Below are 6266 nucleotides of genomic sequence, written 5' to 3'. Positions count from 1 at the left end.
ACTATGTTTAGTACAGGAACGAACCTTTGGAGTATAGTGTTTTCTTCCATATTTCGCCGCTTTTCTCTCCTGTTCAATTCACTGTATAGATTTAGCCTGGGGATTAATAGAAGAGCATAGGAACCAAATCTAGCGTTCAGTTAGAAGACTTATCAGTTTCCAGAAAGGTCCCATAACTTCATAAAGCTTATTAAATCTATTTGATCAAAAGTATCAATACAGAGATTAAATTTTTACAGAACTCGGAAGATATAAAAATTTGATTTAACTTCAAATATGTTAAAAATAGGATGAAAATTTATCTGTGACTAAGTTAATGATGATGATTCACACATGTTTTATTATGTTGCTTTTTATTTCAACTATTAAGTGTATCTAATAAACAACTGTGCTAATTGACTATTTAATTTTTGTCAAGTAACTAATAGTAGGTCTTGGGTTCGAATCTCAATAGGCAGGATTGTGAATGCTCACTACTGAGGAGTCCCATATTATAACGAAACGGCCGTCCAGTGATCTAGCTTCAATTGACTCATGGTTTCAATTATACAATTACTAAAATCTTCACAAAACCCCTTCTGAGAATAGTTATTTGTTTATTAAATTATCTGCTTTCACTTAATTTACTCTTGACAGTCGAATAATTTCTAAAAGTACAATAAAAAAGATTTTATAAAATACAGAAATTGTAACTTGACTTATTCTAGATAATCTGTCTAGTTATAATATTAAATGAAATAAGCTAGAATCTCATTTGCAAAAATACCTAAATAACAATTTTCATTTACCACAAAGAAAATGGTGAACAGTCGCACAATATTATGGATTGATTAAAGTTAGGCATTAACACCGTTGGATGCTGACTCAGTAGTCTACATGTTAAGTGTTAACGCACGAGACCGATAGATTCTGGGTTCAAATCTTACGGGGGGATCGTTGATGAGCACTACTGAGGAATCTCATATTATGACAAAACGACCGTTCAGAACTTCCCGGTTATCCAAATTAAAGTGAATATTTCTTTACAATTTTCGCTCAATGAAGTGAAATAATATTTTATTAAAGAGATACTATCCATTGTTATACTTATTTTTCAGATACCATCACAGATAGATTTTACTTAACACAAAACTAGTAATTTTCATAATCCTTATTGGACCACAGTGTAATGAATGAAAATACACGTGGAGACAACTAAATGTATGTGAACATAAAATTACAGAATATCTTAGTAAAATCTAAGAACCATACATTAAATACTTCATTTGCAAAATATCAATCTATTGTCTCAAACTTGACTGTTCGTTTTGCAAATATCCGTCGATCTTCTCAAACTCCATTGTTCTTTTGGTCCATTACCAATCATTCTTTGTTCTTGTTCTCTTTCGTCGATCTTCTTAACCTTCAGCCTCCAAGCATTTCCCTTTAGAGTGACGATGCATATTACTTATAACTGTCGACGTCAGTAGCAAACACCACAACAGCACAACAATGAATTGTGTTTCTCCCCTCCCCCCAAGAAAAATTGTCGTTATACATGGTTTCAATGTTTGTTTTATCATGATAATATGTTTGTTTCTTGAAAATCAAATCATTTTATTTAATTAGTAACTAGCGAGTTCTTCTAATTTATGATAATTGATTAGTTATTTATTCAATTAACTTACAGTAGAATTATATAATGTCAAGGTAAGCAATATATTATGTTCCCATGGAAATAATAATACAACATGCAATGTAATGTAAAACATTTACTACTATTAGAATTCCCCGAAGTACATCAATTTACTAAAGTACAATGCATGAGGAATCGGTGGCGAAATTATAATTTATGGACGAACCAATCATATTTAAGATGACAGGCCTTGAATTTTGGTGCGAAATTCATTCACTTATTTGGTTAAATATCATTTTGGCATTATCGTTGACGTCAGTTCGTGATGAAAACGTCAAATCTAATTTCTGACACTAACGTTCAACTGTAAATCATAATCCGAATTCCTCACACTAATCTATAACTCTTATTAAACTGTAGTAGGTAGATGGACATTTCAAGGTCCCTTTAGCGTTGCTAAAAGGTCATCCATAAATTATAGTCTTAACGAATCACTTTATTTTAAATATGGTTAATCCATCTTGATTAGATTTTTGTAGCCCTTTAATTTGACTCCGATAATATCGGACGATGATTTTATCGAAATATACAAGCCACCGACCCTCATTTATAGCCATCGACTTAAATTGTGTTAATGAATTTTTTTCTTTACGCCTGTTACCTCTTGTGGAGAAGCATAGGTCGCCCACCAGCATTGTCCATCCAACCCTGTCCTCAAAAATCTTTTCCAGTTCTTTCCAGTGAACATTCGTCCTTTTCATATCTGCTCCTATTTCACTGCCTAATATGTTCTTTGGCCTTCCTCTTTTCACTTTCCTTCCGGATTCCAAGTTTGGGCTTGCTCTTGATGCAGTTCGGTGATTTCCTCAATGTATGTCCTATCCACTTCCAACATCTTTTCCTAATTCCTTCTTCAGCTGGAAGTTGGTTTGTCTTCTCCCATAAAACGCTATCATAATATATAATGCAATTAAATAGGTTTAATACGAGAATGATGTTTTAATACGTATATTTCATACAATCGTTGATCTGAGCAGACTATCAGAGAGATGAAGTGAAGGAAACAAAATGAAAAGAAACGAAATGACACGCAGTAGAAGAGGATAGTGAGCAAATCCGTTTTCATCAAGCGTTACTCACTATTTATAGTCGAACGTAAATAAATTACGAACACATGACGAAAAGGGTGAACAATACACGCAGACACAATCATATTAAAACGGTCGGAGTTAATAGGCAAATACGTAACAAAGTCAAAATGTAACATGAAATAAATGAATAGATCGGTCTGTCCAGAAGCTAGTATAACCCATGTTGGCTTGAAATGATACTAGACACTATAACATGATGTAATTGTTTGGCTAATAAATTATTGATCCGAAGGGGTTTTTGTGGATATTTCAATATTTTCATAGTTGAAATCATGAGTCAATTGAAGCTAGACCACCATAAAAAACCTGAAAGCACTGATCTATAATCATATGCTCACTAGTGACTGACTGTGAAGAAAGATTCCTTGAGTTCTAGTGGGAAGCACTGACCAATGGAGTTCCACCAAGTCTGTTGTAGAGATATCAACTCACTGAAGACATTGCTGAACGGTTGCTAAACTTCGTGGATCAGTTGAAGTTAGATATTAACACCGTTGGATACTGGCCGACTTAGTGGTCTATCAGTTAAGTGCTCCGGCGCAAAGCTGGTAGGTCCTGGGTTCGAATCTCGCGGGTGAGGGATCGTGGGTGCGCACTACTGAGGAGTCCCATAATAGGACGAAATGGCCGTTCAGTGCTTTCAGGTTTTCCATGGTTGTCTAGCTTTAATTGACTCATGATTTCAACTATGATATAAATTAATAACATCTTTTGATTCGATTTCACTAATAAATTCAAATAATGTATGATATTCAAATGATTCAAATTACCACAACCCCATCTAACAACCACAATTATTAGATAGTGAAAATGTGAATAACTATCAACAACCGTCTTTAGCATAAATCTAAGTTAAACCATTATCTGTTCTACTTGTAAAGAGATAAAGATTATAAATAGATATCTATGAAACGATTATAAAATTCTAGCCACTTATGGTTATATTATGAAATGTATTCTTTTATTAACAAACGACTTTCCTAGAGATAAATCTGATAATAATTATTTTAAAACCAACTACGTCACCTGGCAAGTTCTCACATGGAATCCTGAAGGTCAAAGAAGAAGAAGAAGAAAAAGACCCAAGAACACATTACGCCGATAAATGGAAACAGATATGAGAAGAATAAACTAAAGTTGAATAGAACTAGAAAGGAAGGCCCATGACAGAGTGGGTTGGAGTATGCTGGTCGGCGGCCTATGCTCCATTGAGAGGAACAGGCGTAAGTAAAGTAAGTAAGTAAGTAAGTACTTATTTTAAATCTACTGATTAAAGATAAATAAATGATCAAACAAACTGATTTCAACTATAAAAGACATGATTAAATAACCTAATAAATATGAGTTGTTACCATGATACTTATCTCATATCATTAATTCAATATGTATAAAGATTAAACTTGATAAAACCTTCAAGAATTAAAATATCCGTTGATATTATCTAAGCGTCAATAGAATACAAAAGGTGTGATTTCCGTTGACATTTTATGATTATATAAATGTATATACGTTTTTTTCTGTTCATCTATTTATTTGCTATTTAGTCACCGTGAGCAATGGAACTAAACCGTGTCGGATGTAAGACAGTTATTCACATCAGATTATGAATAAGTGGTTACGTAAGAGCATGGATCGCTTGGAGCTTAGTTGTCTAGAATGAGCGATGTCGAAGGTTTGGGGTTTGAATCATCCGTGTGAGACTGTGGATGCCTACTTCTGTATCTCATACTATAGCGAAATGACCGTACAGTACTTTCAGATTTTCAATGGTTGTCTAGCTTATATGGACTCATGAACTCTATTATTGAAATTACTACAATCTCCACGAAACACCATTCTGATAATATATATTTACTCACTAATTAGTATTTACTTGTTAGATACGTACATAATATAAATTAAAAATACAGTTGCACATGTCTTTCTGATTATGAAAAAAAGGAAAACAGAACATTAAAATAAAATAATGTGTAAAACAAAATAATGAGACAATCATTAACAAAATGTAACTCATAATAAGGTTTAACCTCTAGACCACTGAGTCGGCTAGCATCCAACGATGTTAATGTCTAACTTCAGCAAATCCACGAGATTGAGCAACCGTCCACCATTGTCTTCAGTGAGTTACTATCTCACAACAGACCCGGTTGAACTCCACTGGTTACCGCCTCTCACTATTACTCCAGGATATACTTCTTGAAGCCAGTCACTAATGTGCATATGATTATTATCAGATGGGATTTTTTTGTGGAGATGGCGGACGATTGCTGAATTTTGTGGATTGGTTGAAGTTAGAGATTAACACCATTAGATGCCGATTCAGTGGTCTGGTGATTAGGCGTTCGCGCGCGAGACTGATAGATCCTGGGTTCGAATCTCGCCAGGTGCGATCGTGTTCACGCATTGCTGAGGGGTCCCACAATAGGACAAAATGGCCATCCAATGCTTACAAGTTTTCCATGGTGGTCTAGATTCAATTGACTCATGAAGTTTATTTACTCACACGCTATTGTTTACTTACTTCCCTTTAAGATTTTACACTGGAAAAATTGATGTTTACCTTTAAGAATAATATTACAATACCAAGTAATTAAATAACTTGAATAATGAATGTTGTACGTTATCCATAGAAACTTGGTGACACATCAAAGTTACCTTGTTGGAATGTAAAATCTTGAGATTTCATTTAAAGCCACACCTACTCGTAGTCATGATGATTAACACGTTAAATCCGACCCAAATGGAATTATATATATGTAGAAGGTAAAACGTAATTTGGTCAGGTGTACACCTAATGCAAACGGAAATATACTTTTTTTTCTTGGCATACAACAAAAAATACCTCCAACACACAATTTAACCATAATTTTTTTTACAAAACCATTTTGTTTACTCACTTCAAGTTATATTTAGAGATCAGACAGTATTCCAATCTATAAAATAACATCCTTCATTTAATTGGATGAAAAACGTAGATGGATAATAGTTTTTGCCAACAGATCTATAAACAGTTGGTACAACAAGTGTATAAAGTTACATTCGATCAACAATTGATTGGCCCAAAAAGAAGTATGCACATGACATTAATGTGAGGGTTTTGGATGTAGTATAAGATTCACAAAAATACATTTTCTACATTGTAATTTGAAAGTAGTTTATGCCCAGTGTAAAATACCATCAAGTCCAGCTTTTCTTGTACCCATAACATTATGCTTTCAATTATTTCTATCGGAAAAACTAGAAGAAATACAGGAAATTATAGAATCCCAAGTGAAAGTATTCGGTGGTAACCAGGTTGGAGTACCAACACACTTAGCATGTAAATTCAAAATACACAAAACTGTCAAAACAATGTTTCCAGAGAGAGTTTTTATATTGCTGCTTTTACAAAAGACTTGGTAGAGTTACTTACTTACTTACTTACGCCTGTTACATCTCGTGAAGGAGCATAGGCCATCCACAAGCATTCTCCATCCAACTCTGCTCTTGGGCAATCATTT

The sequence above is a fragment of the Schistosoma mansoni genome, chromosome 4, assembly GCF_000237925.1.
Source record: "Schistosoma mansoni strain Puerto Rico chromosome 4, complete genome".
NCBI lineage: Eukaryota > Metazoa > Platyhelminthes > Trematoda > Strigeidida > Schistosomatidae > Schistosoma > Schistosoma mansoni.
The sequence above is the reverse complement of the archived record's forward strand: the minus strand, read 5'-3'. Positions refer to the sequence as shown.